This window comes from Pecten maximus, chromosome 13 (assembly GCF_902652985.1).
Source record: "Pecten maximus chromosome 13, xPecMax1.1, whole genome shotgun sequence".
Classification (NCBI taxonomy): domain Eukaryota; kingdom Metazoa; phylum Mollusca; class Bivalvia; order Pectinida; family Pectinidae; genus Pecten; species Pecten maximus.
Genome location: NC_047027.1, coordinates 34819444 through 34839492, shown reverse-complemented (window position 1 = coordinate 34839492; position 20049 = coordinate 34819444). Strand labels below are relative to the sequence as shown.

General features: G+C 35.5%; 1 protein-coding gene across 6 annotated transcripts in view; it reads left to right on the top strand.

Moving 5' to 3' along the window:
* The window catches only part of LOC117341014 (neural cell adhesion molecule 2-like), a 104900-nt gene that overhangs the window by 6213 nt on the left and 78638 nt on the right, over positions 1-20049 (top strand). The window lies entirely within an intron of this gene.

The window sequence follows — 20049 nt, the reverse complement described above, 5'->3', positions numbered from 1 at the left end:
CCATTTATTTGTGCTGATCTTTAATTTTGCCTTGAATTTTACATGAGAAATGCTTTTTTTTTTGTATGTTGAAAATTGTTAGGTTATTAATATGGGTAATCATAATGAGTTGCCGAAAAACAATCGTAAATGTCTCCTTAATTACGATTATGAAGGTGAAAACAGTTATTGACTTCGAGAGTTGTTTCCCTGAAAACTGGATATCTTTTTTTACGTGAATATTGTAGAGTCTATTTTACAAGGGAAAGGTGTTTGATGGCACTTAATACGATGATAAATTTGATACCAGATTATCAGTTGGTGTTTTAAAGACTTTTATGATATGTGTGATATATTTTCCAACTGTCACTTTCAATGTAGGTTAAATTTGATACGGTGCTGTCTGTACATCAATGTGCTATCTAAACATAAAAACTCCAAACATTTGTAAGTGTCCAGGTCCGCTGTAAAAGTCAACTTACTTTCTTTGAAAATAATTACAAACTGAATCCTGCGCTGGTTGAAAATGCCAGGAGTTCAAGGAGATTTTGTGTTTCGGATGTGGAATTGATCTATGATACTAAGTAACATATAAGATCACGCAGAAAAGCTGTGTGGTAACTCCAGACCGCCAATCTTGGAAATGTCACTTTTGATGATCCAAGGAAAACCTTGGTTACAAATAGGTGTTGTGGTAAGCCTTAATTGGCCAAGTAAAAGTTGATTGTTTTCTTGTCTCTCTGCACCAGATCAAACCTTGTGTTCTGTCCTCGGACTACATCATTCAGATTTCTGTAATTATAAGTTTTTTCTAAAGTTTAGGGAGGGCTTATCTGTGCACCAATTAGAGCTTACTAAATTTAAAAGAAATCATGATTCCGCAAAAATAAGAAGGTGGTTTATTTGTGTTCAGGGGCTTATTTGTGGATTAAAGACGTTTTTTTTTTTTTTTTAAATCTTATTTTCTGTTTGATAAAAGAATCTGGCATTGTGATTGTGTATCATAATCCCTCCCCTTATTGCTTTGTATTTCAAAAGTGATATAACAATTTGTAGAATTTGACTAAGTATCTTAATTAATCTAATGTATCATGTCGCCATGGTATCAGTCATTAGATATGCGTTAAATAAAATGTCTGATGTTCCCAATTTTATCAATGTTCTTTAAGGAATTTCCTTAAAACTTTGAGTTTTCTGTAGGAAAATGTTATTTGACAGGAAAAAAAACAAAGTTAAGGAACTTTCCTTAAATTCTGCAATGCTTTTCTATTGGACAAATTTTAGGAGATTTCCGTAAGTTATATTGGGACATTGATGAAACTAGGGTCTTCAAACAAGACTTCTTCCGAAACTTGGATATATATGCATGAGTCCAGAACTGTTTTTTCTGTGGGACGTACCCACTATTATTCAGAAATATTGGAAATGGTTTTCTGCATTCCGCGGAAAATCCTACAAAAATTACTGAGCATTTACATATATGTCCTCTAGTTTGGACTCTCAAAACACATGTACTGTATGAAATGTCTAGCGCACTTACACGTCGATGTACGTGTCGATCTCCGTCTATTGATCGAGATCATGCATATTCATGAAGACTATCGCCTGATAGCTGCGATGATGCATCCCCGACATTGCAGCTGATAAGAGCCTAGAGTTATAATCAATATGGTAAATGCTTCGTAAATATGACAGAAATAAGTCCATCGTTTCTGAAATATATATATATGCATACAAATACAAAGTTTATTTGACAGTTCTTGGAAGATCAAAGGAAAGCATACGCAGGTCTAGAAATTTTAACAATTTCAGTATATATGCAAATTTCTCAGAATTCTGTTTCTGGATACCCATGCATGCATGTAGTGTTATGCATCCAATGTTTTTCAAAATAATGAAATACCTTTGAGATTTCTTATAATAATCCAATTTTAGTCAACAATGATTAATGTAGAAATCTTTCTAAAACTATGCCTCCTTCTAGATTTTCTTATCCACCTATCTTTTAATGATTCAAAAAGTTCCATGATCAGGACAATAATGAGTTTTCAAAAGAGAATTATAGATGATTTTGCTGTTATTTATAAACAGTTTAACTTTCTTATCTTGAACTCTGATAACTCGAAGACCCAGCTAGTTTAGCTTGAAGAAAAAAGTCAGTCTTACAGTAAAAATTCTTTATTAGATACAATCGGTTACCTAATACTCATGATGACTCGAAGTAATTTCATGACTGTCGGATTACGGCTGTATCGCCCAAAGTTGAACATTACTGTAGGCACATTAAACTCTCTCATCAGATAATTATAATAGAATATATATTGACTTTTGATGTTTTTGTCGCTCTGTTTGCATCAACTTCTCGGCTATGCGAATTGACATGTAGTCTTTTTCTGAGCTGAAATAGAGTAATTATTTCTGGTTTTAATCAGGGTCAGACAATTGTAATAATACATGACACATACGATGATAATTGGCATCCACTGCTGGTGGTCCTGCAGTGATGTTTCATGTTGAGTCCGACCATTGTTTGATGAGATTTTGTCTGGTGTCCCAAAGCTCAGTATCTTGTCTGCATATATACAGTAAATTATCCTTGTTTGTTCACAAAACTGCAATTAATCTGGAGGCTGGAGCAGAAAGATAGCAGAAAACCAGATCAAATGGATGTATGTTGCCAACTCTATTATCAAGGAAGCAGGATTGACCAGGATAAAATAGGCGATAAATTTCAGTATGCATGCAGGAGGCAAAAGTAACGATAAATGTTTTGAACTGGATATTAGATTATATTTCATATCTATACTGCAGTAGTTGCAGGATTTGTTTCAAGTCAAACTTTTGCTTTTGTCATGAAATATTCACCAGGTACTTGTTTTTTTGATAGAAATCTATAAAATGTTAATGAAAGGTTAAACATCCCTTTATATATATAGTCATGGCATCTCATTGCTGTTTGTCAGACCCAGGATTTTCTAATGTTTTTTGACTGAATGTAATTCCGGAAAACATCTATCAGTCACCATTTCTCAGAGGTTTTATCATGATGGATAAATATGTCAAAGAGACATGCCCCTTTAAAGCTTCAAATCAAAGAGTTAAAACTTTTAAAGGTTATAATTAACTGGAAGACTTATGGACATATGGAACCCCTGAAAAACATCCAATGTATGATAAATATACATCCAATGTAGGGGCTGCTTGATTGGATAAACTTTGAAAAACCTCATGATGTAGTGGGTGCTTGATTGGATAAACTTTATAAAAACATCTGATGTAGGGGGTGCTTGATTGGATATATATATAAACTTTATTAAAAACATCTGATGTAGGAGCTGCTTGATTGGATAAACTTTGAAAAACATCTGATGTAGGGGGTGCTTGATTGGATAAACTTTATAATAACATCTGATGTAGGGGGTGCTTGATTGGATATATATATAAACTTTATAAAAACATCTGATGTAGGAGCTGCTTGATTGGATAAACTTTGAAAAACATCTGATGTAGGGGGTGCTTGATTGGATAAACTTTATAAAAACATCTGATGTAGGAGCTGCTTGATTGGATAAACTTTGAAAAACCTCATGATATAGGAGCTGCTTGATTGGATAAACTTTATAGAAACATCTGATGTAGGGGCGGCTTGATTGGATAAACGTTGAAAAACATCTGTAGTAGCTGTTTGACAGGTTAATCTTTGAAAAAAAACCCCATCTGATGTAGGGCCCGCTATGCTGTAGAAATCTTTAACAAATGCATCTGATTCTAGTGTAGGGGCTGTGGTAATGGAGAATGCTGTATTGCATCTAAATGTCGTTATATTTGACATAATTACTCGTGGTTCGTGAGAGATGGAAAGTGAAGGGTGAAATTAATCAGGAATCAATTTCATTGTTGTTGTTTCCTCTCCACACACATTTTTTTTTCAAAGTCGCTGCATCGTTGAGCATGCTGGCAAATCATCATCACTGTGGTAACGTCCGCAGGGCCTTTGTAGCAATGGCATGTTTCATGCAAGCGTGGCGACAACTGGCTCCGACAGCTATATACTACAGACCCACGCCGGAGCATAATCAATGCTTGCTGCAAGCTTGCACTGCAGTACCATAGTTTTGATTGACACAACAACACTATTGTTAGGTAATTGGTATTTTAATGGCTATAGTTATGACTAATTTATATGAAAAACCAATTCTAATCAATTTGTTCCTTAGGGCACGTAAATGTATACCTTACTATCTGTTAGACTTTAAAATCAGATTAGATGTAAGTCATTGGGATTCAGGAAACTATAGTGACAGCTGACAAGTGCAAACTGGTTTGTTTTCAAGATGGCTGTTGGTGGCCATTTTGAATTAATTTTTCTTAGAACTGTGTTTTCAAGATGGCTGTTGGTGGCCATTTTGAATTAATTTTTCTTAGAACTGTATTTTCAAGATTGCTGTTGGTGGCCAATTTGAATAAATTTTTCTTGGAACTGTATGTTTTCAAGATGGCTGTCGGTGGCCATTTTAAATTTGTTTTTTTTTTAACTGTATGTTTTCAAGATGGCTGTTGGTGGCCATTTTGAATTAATTTTTCTTGGAACTGTATGTTTTCAAGATGGCTGCCTGTGGCCATTTTGAATTAATTTTTCTTGGAACTGTATGTTTTCAAGATGGCTGTCGGTGGCCATTTTGAATTAATTTTTCTTGGAACTGTATGTTTTCAAGATGGCTGTCGGTGGCCATTTTGAATTAATTTTTTTTTTGAACTGTGTTTTCAAGATGGCTGTCGGTGGCCATTTTGAATTAATTTTTCTTGGAACTGTATGTTTTCAAGATGGCTGTAAGTGGCCATTTTGAATTCTTCATTGTTTCTTAGAAACATGAGGGACAGGCTATAGTGTGGTTGGTTCATCATTACTCAAACATGTTTGCAGTTGATGGTACATATACCGTATGTCTGAATTCAGAGGTATAGCTAAAGGATCCATGATCATTTTAAGCAGGAGGGGTTGGGTTGATAAAGTAGAGGGGTGTTTTAACTTGACTTGATGTTTCTCAGTGTTTGAAAGTATGTATGAAAATTCCTTAGACAATTGGTCTACAGAAAATTTAAATCCCTTAGCCAAAGTTATTTTTCGATAGACCTATTTTGTAAACATATATTGTTTAAGTAGCATAACTGCATCACGCAAAAGCTTGCATCATCAAGTTCATACTCACTTAAATGTTTGAAGCCAATAACGCGCTATTCTCAGTAAAAACACCTTGATTGTAAACTCTGATTTCATATGATCGTTTGTCAGAAAATATAGGAATGTTGTTAACATGAATTAAAATGTATGTCAGGACTCAAACTTTTCATAGCCATTCGGGCCAACATTTAGAAATTTTACATAGACAGGCCAGGTTTTCTATAGCCTCAGGCCATCGGACCACCTTTACTTTCGAACACTGGTTTCTATTCTGGCTCCCTTTGTTTATTACACACAATGATAAAGAACCATACTGACTCGGACAAGTTCAAGTTTCTGGGTCAAGGTCACTTACTATTTTGAGTGGGGCTGGTAGGGGACATGATTGATTGATTGATGGAGCTTAGGTCCTTGTTCCGGTTATAAGCGAGTCTAGGACACTAGCAATACTCAGCAATACCCAGAATGCTGTATCTCTTGATGCAACTCTGAAAGGGTGCCATACATTTACATTTGAGGCAATGATGTAGGATCTGTCCCCAGCAGCTTGTACATTAAGGGTGTGTGAAAAGTGTTGAAGGAGGTTAATCCTTGTGTTGGAGAGAGTCTGTAGTGTATATAATGGAACTCTATAATTGTGAGGGTGTAATTATGGTGGCTCAGATATTGTACCTAAAACACAGACTGCACTGAAGGTTGTTACCAAATGAATTGTTGGCAGGAAATCCAAGGACAATTGTACACAATGCTTACTGGAATTTATTAGCTTGATATAACATACAGTGGGTCTGTAACTATGTGTTCCAAACAATCATTGTCTTTGAGCTTAATTATTAATGACGGCACTTAGCACAATCCTTGTCTGAAAACTTCTTTGTACTGACCTTCAAAGTATGTGTGGTGTAAGGTTTGGGATGTACTGCTGGAGAAAGGCTACTGTGCTGTCTGTGTGTGTACTCTGGACATATAGAGCTTTGTATTCTTGCGACTTTAACTTCTCGGACTAGGTATTTTACATGTACTGTTGTTTGGCTGCCACAAGGTCTACGATTGCTTGACAAGGCGAAAGCGGAGTTTGATTTGTGGCATTAGAGGCACCTTGTGTGGTACATCTCTATACAGACTACTTACATATGTGTTAATTGCTAGAGATCTGATGCAAGCTGACGCTGTACATAAGATTTGTTCTTTGTCTAATTACTATATAATACAACATCTGTAGGTGAGATAGGTCTGTTGTATGTATATAATTATTACAAAGTATTGTTCCTTTACGCAACAGTTTGAAGCATTCATTTAAAAAAAATCTGGCATGTAACAATCATGCTATCTGCGCTATAGCCTCACCCTGAGTGATGTTTTAAAAAATCAACATCTTATTTCACATTGTTTGGCAAGCGCAACAAGGTCTCTCTGCATGCATTGTAGCTAATAGGAAATTCTGAATGGCTTGCAATTTTGGAGTTGTAGGTTGTACTGCATTTGGAGGAAGGCAATTACGTAGAGCTGTTATTGTGTGGAATTTCAGACTTACTGATAACATTTGTTTTATTTTAATCTCCGCCTTCTTAATGAATCCCAAAATGCACTTCAGCAATGCTTCATGTAATAAATCATTGGAATTTTAATTTTGAGAGTTGACGTTCTTTGTGTCGTTCAAATGTCTTAAGGTCCAGTCAGATGCTGTTTGGTTTGGAAAACAATTACAGGAGAAAGGGAAGTTATTTAAATGAGTCAATTTTATAAAAAAAAAAAAAGGATGGTTATCATTGTAGTAATCGATCCTTTTAAATAGCCCTGAAGGTCGACCCCTAAACTCTGGCTCCAATTAGGTAGACAGTAGGCTTATTACTGGACAATAAACTATGGCAGGACAATGCCATCAGCAATTCTACTGAACTTTAATATGATATTGATATTTGGGCTGTCAATAGTAAGTACCGTGTATACCAGACTAAAGTTGTATGGCTTAGTAGCTATATATGTAGGCTTACAGGTTCCCTGTCTCCTATCAGTGTTCAGGTGAGGTAGTCAAGACCTCAAGTGACCTGGATACCCTTCCAGTGAGACAAATCTTGGTCTTACAGGCATGTGCTCATGTGATGCAAGGGGGGCCAGGTCATACAGGCATGTGCTCATGTGATGCAAGGGGGGCCAGGTCATACAGGCATGTGCTCATGTGATGCAAGGGGGGCCAGTGGTCGAGACCTCCAGTGGCCTGGATACCCCTCTGCTGAGGCTTGTCTATAATCTCTGCCATAGAGGTGTTTTCACACTTGACCTGGGGGGGGGGGGGGGGGGGGGGGGGCCTTGCCACGGATACCCCTTTGGTGAGACTTGCCCTATCACTGCCATATAGAGGTGTGTTCTGTGGGCTAGTGGTCAAAGACCGCAGTTGTCTGTATCCCCCTCTAGACCTGGTGAGTCTCGATCTTAATCCATCCAGAACATACAGACATGGATGAGACTAGGTGGCCCTTCTCGGTCCCGGTGATGGTCCCGGCGATCGCTGTATAAGGTTAAGTTACTTGCGTTCAAACTTAAGCCATGGCCATAACTCAGTTTTAGAGACAGTGATGCTGTATGCGTTTGTCCTTCTCGTTTTTGGTTGGTTTCAATCTCAGATTTGTTGGATTCTTTTTAAAATGTGATGAAATAACTACATGTATATAAATATAAGCAAAAACAGAAATGAAATTTTTTTAATGATGAAACAAAGATATTCACGAATATCAATTTAAAGATTTTTGCAATATCTGCCTTAATATCTATATCATTTATAAAAATGAGATAAAACTAAAATATTTTCTGATAAACTTTAAACTAGGCCAGTTGGTGGATTGTAATGGACATATAATTGACAATAACTCTGCATGTTTGTACATTAATGTGTACACGTGTGTGGAATTCTCATGATATTTTGAAAGGTCACTGTTTTTGTCACCGGCCAATGATCTAAGGAGCTGCGAACTAGTATAAACTTGTGTTAGAAACAGGGATTGGATAACTTATATGGAAACCGTTGTCCATATATAGCTGAAAATGTAAATGTATTTATTTTACAACAATTGCGAAACAAGTTTTAGTAACTTAAATTTATCAGGCTTGTTGGCCCGGGTGGAAGCGCGCGAGGGGTCTTACTGTGGGAGGAAACCGGAGTAACTTGGGGAAACCCACGTGGTAGGGCAGGTGACCCCTACCTTTTCACGTCCGATCGGGGAATCGAACCCCGGCCGCCTTGGTGAAAGGCAAGTGTGTTACCACAGTACCACCCGACCACCCTAAAGCTGAAGATCCCACACCCATGTACAGTCTCAAATATAATTTTCAATATATTAAGGAAAATATTATAAATCTATTATAATGAGAAATACATTAATAGTATATGGCAGAATTCTGTAGCATGAGTGTTTCTCATTGAATCGCCATTTTGTCGGAGGCATGTTTGTATATTATTTACAGCAAAATATTATCTTCCTGTCAAAGTGATTTGAACTGGCATACTTAAGTTTTTACATGTCAGAAATCCATTGTTTCAATATATATAATGAATATCTAGGCAGTTGGCAGATTTACAAGTGTAACGAGTGTGAGAACCAAGTCTGAGTATACAAACACTTATCTCATGAGTTGGTTACAACTTTTGTAAATCACCGCACAATATTTTAACCTCATATACCTATCATCGATCAATGGATGCAGTAAAATACAGATTAATAACAATTGATAATTTATAGCGTGGGAACCCTACCTACTGAGCGTCTGGAAGTTAAACTCCACAAATTATGAGACAGAAATTAAGTCTTGTAATAAAGTACTGTTTTATGGAATATTTTCACATAAATTTCTGATGTATAATATAAGAATGAAATGCATCTGGGATGTTCAACTCGCTGTTAGACACAGGAAATTCATTTAAGATAAACACAAGATTTAAAAACTATACTTTAATGTGAGAGTTAGTACAAAAACAGTTTTGTGTGGTGTTTTAAGGAGAGCTGAGCCAATTTGTTATTTCAGAACAAGGATTTATTTTAGATTTCATTATCTACTGATAACCTCTTCTATCCAGAGGTGATTCTGTTTACCAGGAAATAATTTTTTGAAATGTGTTTCTGATGTGGTTTATTTTGCAGAACAGTATCTGTGACTGTCTTTGGTTTTATATATAGACGAGGTTGTTAATCGACTTAAACAAACGTCTTTTGTGCTTTGGTTGGTGATCGTTAAAATTAATCTAAGTATCAGGGGGAGGTAGTGATATTGTATAAAACTATCTGTCTTGTAATCAGAATCATCATGTTGTTACGGTGTTGTAATAAATCCGTGGTAAATTAAAATAATTTTGTGAAAATCTGAGTAAACATTAAAGCATGCTTTTCTGTGTCATGTTTTAGGTGTTTGTTAAGATAAATATAATCACCTGTGAAAAATAAAAGATAAGAATAATTCCACAGCTTAGCACAACAGTTTATAAAGTTTCCTGAAAAATTATTCAGCATCAGAGAAAACAGCCTGACATATGATAAACAGTTAACATATGCTTTTATTTGTTTGGCCTCGTATGGTTTCAAATAACATTAATTTAATTTGCTTGGCCTAATATGATTTCTAGTAACATTGCTATAATATAATAATTTGCTGGCCAGACATCACGGAAATCAGGCCAATAAGAATCATTAGAAAATTGCAGATTTTGCAAACGACAAAACTGGCTTCTCGACAAAATTTCAAAGTAAGTTTTTCAACAAACATGGAAGGGTCTTAATAACAAGCAGTTAATGTTGTGTTATGTACAGATTCTACCCTGTTCTCTTACAGTTGTTGAAATTACCAGTAAACACAGACACCATTTGTTGAAACCACTTACAGGAAGAGGCTAAACAGACTCTAGGCATCCAACATGTGTCTGTTTAGGAGGATTGGGAGTGTTGTAAACAGTCTAGACTTGCTTAAGTCCTTAGAATATGGAGATATATAGACTTGTGCAAGTCCCTTCTTATACCATACTAACATCTTTTAAAAAATGTAGACTTGCGCAAGTCCCTGCTTATACAATGCATACTAACATCTTTTAAGTATAGTGGACTTGCGCAAGTCATGACCCTTCTGTAATGTTACAAAAATAGATGTTAAAGAATTTATCATGAAAAATTTATATTGCTGGTAAACTTTATAGTACAGACAAATTTCATGTGAAATATTTAAATCCTTGACATGTCAATATTACAGTTCATGCATCAGACAAATTGTTCTAATTGTCTAAAATCTGTACAATTGATAATTACATGTACAGTAATGTTTTCGTCAGATAAATGGCAAAGGAGCTGTGCCTGTCCATTAAGCAATTCAAATCCTCAACCTTTTTCCGAGTTTATAAAAACACATTTAAATTGAATTAAACTTCAAAATTCAGTTGTTGGATTTTTGAGGAAAACAACTCCATCTTCATGCCAGTAGGTGAAATTTTGGTGTGGAATTGAACTAAAAAAAGTTAGAAACAAAAGAAAAATGAAAATGCAAGAACGCCTACACTGGATGCTTTTGGTAATAAATTCAGGTCACAATCGCATACTATTCTATAGTGAGAGTTTTTTTTAGCATGAAACAGACCACCATCATAAGATACTGAGTCCTTGTCTCTTTCATGTTTATGTTGGAATAAAAGAAAACACAACTTGAGAAAGTAAATATTTAATGAAAAGGTCATGAAAGTTCAAGACTTTTGGGTGGGGCAAAAGTTAATTTCATTTTGAGGAATCTCCAAGGGAGATAACTCTATAGGTTGTTTATCATGTTGACATCTTATCTCCAGCATCAGTAACTAATTTTCCTCAATATCACTACACATACAGCCACTGGTGTGGTTTGATTAAAAACAGAATGTTCAGTGTTTTTTTCAAATCCCTGACCTTCAATAGTTTGTTTGTTTTGGTTGCTATGGGGACGGGTGTGTAGATAATTGGTTGCCATGGTGATGCACTATTAGACCAGTTCCAACAGTTGGTTCCACTTAAACTCCCAAGATAAAGAAGACTTCTCTCCATCTGGCTTTGAGCATTCCTGGTCTGAAATTATACTAAATGATATAAATTTGTTTTCATAGCTTTGCTTGACTCCAAGAGTGTTTTAAATAATTGATAATATCCCAATTTCCCAAGAGATTAAGAAAAGATTTTTTTCAAATATTTGCTAAAGTTAACAAATTATTTTAAAGTATCAGAATATTAGAATCTGATTAAGATTGAATGTAAGAATACATTCATGTACTTCATTAAAGAAATTAAAAAATTTTAATAAAAAAGTATAGTATAAAAAAAAATTTTTAGTATAAAGGATGTTTTTTTTAACAATTATATGCTTAAGTTAGAATGGGCATCATTCTTTTTATCTGTCGGCCAGATTACAGCTATAGTGATAATGAATACAATTGTACAAGTGTTTAATTGTTATATTTACATTAACTTATTTCATATTTTAGCCAGATTCCCAAAATGGGGTGTTTATTCCTGAAAATATCTTTCTCAATTCACCAATTTTCTTAACAAAATGAGACAAAAAGGCCCCATCCCAAACCAGTGAGAACAAGCCCGGATCATGTCATGTGTGATCTTGACTGCATCTTTCTGCTCATACATGCATCCCAGATTAACATTGAGGCAATGGGAGACTCACAGTGATGCCAAATGTAAATATTTAATAAAGGACATCAGAACCTGAGAGTTTCAATATTAATTGGTAGATTATTCTTCACAGGACATCCGCAGTAAGAATTTGTTTGTGTAAGGCTTCCACACAGCTGATGCAGTATTTTTGTAGTTAATTGGTTGGTGTGCCTACAGTTGTAATAAAGAGATGAAAACAGACGGAGTTAATTCCGCATTCATTGTAAACACTTGCCTCAATTTATAGAACGTGTTCCGAGATGAAACAACTAATATACGATGTGGTATAATATCATCAGTTATCGAAAGATTAAAATTTCTCTGTATTTATCAATTACGGAGGCTAATGAAATGCACACATAGGTAGTGGCCCCATCTGCCACCGCTGGTTAACACATTGACTGTTCTTAATCAGGGATATTTGGATTTCAAGATAAAACGGAAAAGTGTGCATTTGATGAATTTGAGCCTGCCACATGAATGGACAAAGCGCCACCTTGTTGATATACACTCGTAATAATGGAGCCATTTTAACTGGTGATTGTTGTTTATTATACCTTTTATTGTTTGATATCTTTTTCCTTCGTTAAATCTACATCCTTTATTTCTTATTATCTTTCTCTCATAGCTTTGACTCTTCTACATTATCAGCTTTCTATCTGAACTTTTAAAGTTTTATTTGCGGTATCTTTTTATTTATATAATTTCTTAGTTCACTGTAGGGGGCTCTGAAAGCTGAAGTCGGGGAGAGCATTGGCCACGTAACCTCAGATGAAGATCCGAGGTTTGTGGTTTGATGCTCCGTACTGGTGCCGGTTTGTGTTTCTCGGGAAGCTTAGAAATGGCCCAGTGTGTGCTGTCATGGTTGTGTCCTTGTGCAAGACTCTTCACCCTATTTGCTCTAGATGGCGTGTGAGGGGCCTCCTGTATGTTATTCAGTGAGGTAGTCATCAGCTACTACAAGGAGATCCCGCGTCAAAATGACCCTGTCTGTTAACAAGTTGATAAACCCAGCAAACAAACAAATCTTTCACTTTAAATGTTAATGTCAGAACTATGGTCACTGCATCAAGTCTGGGTATGTTTATTAAGGGTGTATGTCTTGGTTACTTAGTTAAGAAATGTCTCTGATACCAATGGCATGAGTGTTCTTGTTGTCCCTGAGCTTTGCATTTGGGTGACCTTGACCTTGGTGAGTTTACCTTGACTTTGGAATAATGTCACGCATTCCTGGTCATCATCTGTTCAACATGAATGTTTCATCTGTCCATGACCTTGGTAATGAGTGACCTTGACCTTGTTGACTCATTCTGACATTGCTGTGAGTTTCATCTTTCTCTCATCATGCTGCCAGATATATACATGTTCCATTTAGTCGTTGACCTTGACCTTGCTGTGGGGGTCAGTGATTGGAATCAGCTGACTTGGTGGCTGTGGAATCTCATGTTCAATATTTCAATTGTAGACAAAAAGCTGGTGGTGGAGAGGATAATGAGAAGCTCTGGGGAACTGTTTTGGTTGTAGACAAAGGCTGGGAGTGATCAGGTTAACAAAGGGAAGTGTTTTGTGTAATCTGATCCATTGTTTGTCTGGATCTCTGGCTTCAGTAAAGGATCCGACCTCATGGTCTTCCTCATTATTATCAGCATCACAGGAAAGAGATCGACAGTCAGTTACTTAGTGGTCGTATAGGAGTGGTTTATAGGGGGAGAAGTTGTCGAGTTTAATCCTCAATGTATCGTCAAATACAAAAATGAAGTATTTAACTGTCAGTTCCAGAAACCGGAATCCCTGTCAAGTTTTAGTGGGTCATATCACACGTGGGGTATTGTTGTGTAATGTACAAACTACATGTGTATACGCGCTGGTGGAAATATTAAAGTTGGCAGTTGTCTTGTTCGCATGCAACTTGGTTTTTATCTGGTGGCTTTCACAAACACACTAAACATATCTAACACAAGTTGTTCTTTTACAGAACTGCTCATTTTTTTCAGGAAGTTTAGTGTAATTATTGAATCATTGAAAGACTGGTAGAATAGCAATCAACAAAAGCCTGTTCATCGTGTATATAACCTTAAGATAAAATAACAGCACATATGCGGGGCTGCCTTTAAATACACAGCTGTAATATGTTTTTTCTGGAGGAGTGCATGTACAGTAATAAGGTGGGTGGTACGAATTGTTGGAATGGCATCGCAGCCGATAGCAGAGAAAACCAGGAGTTCACCAAACCCATTTATTTTATTTTACTCAGTTCTTTTTATCGGCAAAGAAATACATAGAAACAGTGGAATTTTTTTTTATTCATTCTGAGTTTTAAATTTTGGCGTAAAAATCTAATGGCAGCTCTGAGATTGTAGAATGGAAAAGTGGAGAAGTGCCCGTTTTTTCCCTGATGTATGTTGATCTAGTTGAAGGAATTGGTAATAGATTGAGAATTTTCAACTGAAAGTTCTGGCATTTTGCAAAGAGTGGGTCGGGCTTTTAGAGATAAATCTGCCACAAGAGAGAAAATATGTATGAATGTAGTTAACATTGTGTGGGAAAAGAACAAAAGGGATTAAAGTGTTTGACACGTATTGCTATAAAACTGACGGATGACATGAATGTGTATTACAGGAAGATGCTCAACTTTATATGTCTCGGGGAAGAAAATAGGAATTATTTTTGAATATTTGACTTTAAAAGGTTTTTCTGTGTATTTTGATAATAAAGGTTTTCTTAAACTTCTAATATAAAAATAAAATTTAAATTTTTAAAGTTAACAAAAAAACAACTCTGGCATGCCTCTTATTTTGAGTGATATTTATTTGTTTAAAAAGAGTCAATTTGGAAAGTGGAAATATTTTTTTCTCCATCTACAGAGCTCATATTTAATAATATATGATTTACAAGGCAAGTGTCTTTAAGTTAGTATGAAAAAAAAGATGTTTTCTTGAAAAATGTTAAAATGGCAAAGAATTTAGGAGGAATTTTAGATAAATAATCCCATGATCCCTGTAGAAATGGTCTGAACAGATGTGTTAGTGATACTTTAAACACATCCAGGTGTAGAGATTTATAACAATCATGTGCACTGTAAGAATCATCAATATTACAAGTCAGGAAAATGAAACCAGCATGTTCTGGCATACAGAATGATATATATCTTCAGCATGAAAATACCTGTAGCTTAGCAGATTTAAAAAAAAAAAAAAAGATATTGAATTCAGAAATTTGCTTTACGGAGTGACATAATCAACATCCAGAATCTAATATCTAGGTGGTTGTGGATTGAGAAGGCAACTAGTAACCTGGTGTTCTGACGAGGCAGTGAGAGTTATCAGAGAATGTAGGTAACCTGGTGTTATGATGAGGCAGTGAGAGTTAACAGAGAATGTAGGTAACCTGGTGTTATGATGAGGCAGTGAGAGTTAATTAACAGAGAATGTAGGTAACCTGGTGTTCTGACGAGGCAGTGAGAGTTATCAGAGAATGTAGGTAACCTGGTGTTATGATGAGGCAGTGAGAGTTAACAGAGAATGTAGGTAACCTGGTGTTATGATGAGGCAGTGAGAGTTAACAGAGAATGTAGGTAACCTGGTGTTATGATGAGGCAGTGAGAGTTCTGACGAGGCAGTGAGAGTTCTGACGAGGCAGTGAGAGTTAACAGAGAATGTAGGTAACCTGGTGTTATGATGAGGCAGTGAGAGTTAACAGAGAATGTAGGTAACCTGGTGTTCTGACGATGCAGTGAGAGTTCTGTCGAGGCAGTGAGAGTTCTGATGAGGCAGTGAGAGTTCTGTCGAGGCAGTGAGAGTTAACAGAGAATGTAGTATATAGGTACCTGTTAAGATTCCATGTGTTCTGTTTTAATGCCCATGTTGCTCTGTTTATTATGTTTGGACTGTCTGTAGCCCGACACTTTCACCATCATATATCACTAGGGTACAGTCATACACAAGTTTCTGCTCCACATGTATACATATACAGGGTATGTGGGTTGCATGTTTGAGTCCTGCCAAGTTAACCTGTACCTGATAATACTTATATATATATATGTATACTATAGCTTAATTTAAGAATTGAAATACTAAAAGGCTCAAGTCTCTGAGGGACCTGAGGGAGGTGCGGTAAATGCTAATTATCTTAATCTGAATCAATTTATCTTGATTTCTTCTATGTCATTAATATTATAGTATTTATCTGGGCCTGCATAAATTTCGACTCCAGTAGGTCAGCTTTCATTACGGTGACAATGATACAGACATGGGTATAGGCTAATTATATGTTAAATATGGTAATGATGTGTTTACATGTAGTAGAAAACTCTATGTAGCTCGATATTCAGTGTTAAGGAATAAATGATCGAAGTTTTCCTATTTTTACAGTAAAATTTGCAAGGATCTGGCTCAATAATGGTTGGAGTCTAATTTGCTAGGAATCGGCTCACTAAAGATGGTGTTTGGTCAGTGGTCAATGTTTGTTGGTCACTGTGTGGTCAGTCTGATGTAGGTGTTGATGACCAGAGTCTTACACAATGACCATCTGGTGAGATCAAAGAGTTGATGATTTGAAGATGACCACCTGACAGGTGAAACAATGATCTTTTGTTGTCAAATTTCACCTGCAGGTATTAGTGTCTGGTACCCACTAATACACGGGGTGTACGGCTACAGGTGGGCACAGACTTAATAAAGCTGTGACTGTCACTGACCGGGACAAACCGTGTAGATGCAAGATTCACTTGTAAATTATGTTTCACAGGTATATAAATAGTGTCAGTGTCCAATTTCCGTGATATAGATGGTGAGAAAAGTGACTGTGTTTGACATGTATAATTATGTAATAGGAAGGAGCCATGAGAAATTCCCTGCAGTGCCAGGCTTTGAATTAGCGACCAATTCGCTCTCAAGCCAAACATCCTACCTCTATTGTATCATATGAGCGTGTTTATCCCTTAATTTTCCTGATTGGTCTACATATCAACCCCAAATTAATACTCTGGGTTGATATAACAATCCAACAATGCAAGTTTGTAAAAATATACATAACAAAGGATTTCACATTCCATGATGTCGAAATTCAAAAATTAACCAATCAACATGCTTCTGGAACGGCAGAGCTGATAGCATTTATTGACAAAGTAGACGACAATTGTTCTTAACGATAAACAAAGGGCAATTTTGAAAGTTTTTTTTCAGGAGAGACCTAGGATTCCTATATATAAACACCAGACAAGCGACCGACATCTCAGCAGAAACATTTCAATGCTTTCTACAGGAAAAAGGAGCCTATACTGACATCCAGTTAGTCGCTGGTTTAGATGGATTAGGTACGAATGGTTCACTATCCAAATGATTGTCGTTTTCTTTGCGTCATGGGATCAACGGATAGACATATTGGATATTATTCATGTTCTGGAATTCAATCTGTCAGAAAATTCTTTTTAAGCTGCAACAAGGGCACACTATACGACAGTGTTTTACAGTGCCATGTCTTAAAATGTGCTTCCATTTGAAGGCCTGATGTCTAATTTGAATATTTATTTAGTAGAGTTAAATTATGTTAAAATGCTGTAAATATAAGTTAACTTGTTTTCAGGTCAATACAATGATTTATCAACCCTCGAAAACGATGTAAGGCAAATATCACTTTCTCAGGTTAATAATTTATCCTATCACCTGAAAACAGGTCTATTGCATGTATACGCTTATCTGATCATCAGCAAAATTCATAGAATGTTCATACCTGTTTAACCAAACACATGGTGTGATTTAATGATACAAATATTGTAATATTGACATCTAAATCATGAGAGTTATGCTTCAAAAGACAGAGGGCCCGTGGCCAAGTACTTTAACATCTAAAAAGGGTTTAATTTGTCGGGTGTTTTGTGAATGGAACTCCCATCCTTTTGGAGAATTAGTGCATGGGAATGAGATTTCTGTATTATTTTTGTCAAAGCAATTAATGTACAGTTTTACTTGTACTCTTTATAAAATTATTTATGGCCTCGGTGTGAATTGATAATTAAAGTTTAAGGAAGGGCTGCATGTTGTGATAACACTATTAAGCAGGAAAACATGAGTCATCAGGTAGATATTTGTTGTATTATCTAACTACACAATGTACTGTACAATTGGTCAGTAAGTACTGTATGTACCTATATAACCACTCCCAGTGGAATGTAACAGTAATGATATCATCCTTATAAGGGGGGGGGGGGGGGGGGGGGGGGTAATTGGATTCAGATTCTTTATTTCCTTGTGTTACAGGACACATCAGCTGAGAGTATAGACATTTATTACATTTTTACCAGTTAAATATAAAAAAATATTCATTCTATAAAAGTGATATCACTTTTGCTGATTTGACCAATCAAATGAATGATTAGAAAATACAAAAATAATTGACCAATCAGAAAGCCTGACATATATGTCAGCACCTGGACAGGGGGAACTACTTTTTTGTTTACAAATTATGGCTGAAGGCCTAGTTAATTTAGCATACGGGGTAGGTTTTTCGTTGATAAAAAATGTAATAAAAAGAATATCTAACAGTGTCTTCAGTAATACCAAATATATTTCACGAGTGGGGCTAATATTTTGATATTTTTCACGAGTGCGCAGCAGAAGTGAAAAATATCAAAATATTAGCCACACGAGTCCTCTATATATTATACAATAATACAGATAGTGTTGGACAATCATCCTATTATATCAATAAACAAGTTACATATATATATATATATATATATATAATGTTCTACAGAAGAACACATTACATGGTATATTATTTACTTAATTGAGGTCTGTCATATTAAATGATAATTATATCAATATCATAGTGTTTATGCACCGAGTCTTCATCATTCATTCCATTAGCTAGTTATATATATCATTCCATCAGAAATACTTCATACATATTATTGTAATAAGCCCCAGAATGAAATTTATATGAACAATAATATATATTAAGTTTTATACATTATATAATTAATATACATAATCATAACAGAACAATCAACTAAAAACGCTGGGACATCTATAATGATGTGGCTTAATATACTTAACAGTTGGAATAAGGGGGGGGGGGGGGAGGGGAAGGCGTTCCTTGTCAGCTAAATATACCAGAAATAACAACTAGTAACTACCTGATGACTGTCCTTGATAGTTAGGGATGATGAAGGTGAACTATGATAAACAGGTAAACAAACAGGTGTATAATACAGGTAAAAAGTAAACAGGTGAGACTCACAGTCATCAGACCAGGTATTATACACAGATGATTGACAGGTATACTGCTGACTGTCCAACTCATGGTATCTCGTTATGCACCTGACAGGTGTTATAATTGTAGGACTCTCATTACACACAGGTAGTTTTCCAGGTAGATGTGTATAGGTATATCTATAGACCCAGGGTATATATATACTTCCCTGTTTACTTATTCATTACCTATGTTTTATTGAGTAGCCTCTGTCTCCACTTTTTAACGAGGTACTCAGGAACCGTACCAACAGACCTGTGTACATATATATGTAGAACATTTCAAGCAAAATAACACAGAACAGAAGATGGAATGAAAAATTATGTATATGGTTATTTACCAGCTGGGAACTGAATTGTTATAGTTAGAAAAAACAGTCTGAACAATTTGTATTTTAGTTATTTAGTGAAGTGTAGGGTATGACAATGAAAATCTGTTACAATATAATTAAGATCAGGGAATGAAATTATTAAAAAAAATTGAAATAATAATCACATGCCCTAATTTCTTGTATGTACAGAGGAAAAAATCTGAACAATTTGATTTTACTATGATTACTTGACAATGTAAAGGGAATCAACATTTTCACATAGAAAATCTTTTAATTGGCTTTGTGCTGAAGAATTTTATTTTTTTTCAAAATTTAGATTTTTGTCTCTGTGGTCAGGACTATATATATGTTTGACAGTGAAATCAATTAAAATGATAACAGTGTATGCAATGGAAGAGCTAATTGATTGATTGATTGATTGATTGACGGGGCTTAACGTATGTATATGGAAGAGCTACTGGAAAGAAAATTTACATAAGAAAATTTGTCATAATATATTGAAAATGTTTTACGAGAAGACATTTGTATGAATAAGAATACCTTAACCATTTGCTCTCCATATATACACAGGATAAGTTTTACAGCATTTATTGATCTATAAAAAGTCACAATGCTGGATTGTCAACACCTGAACATGTACA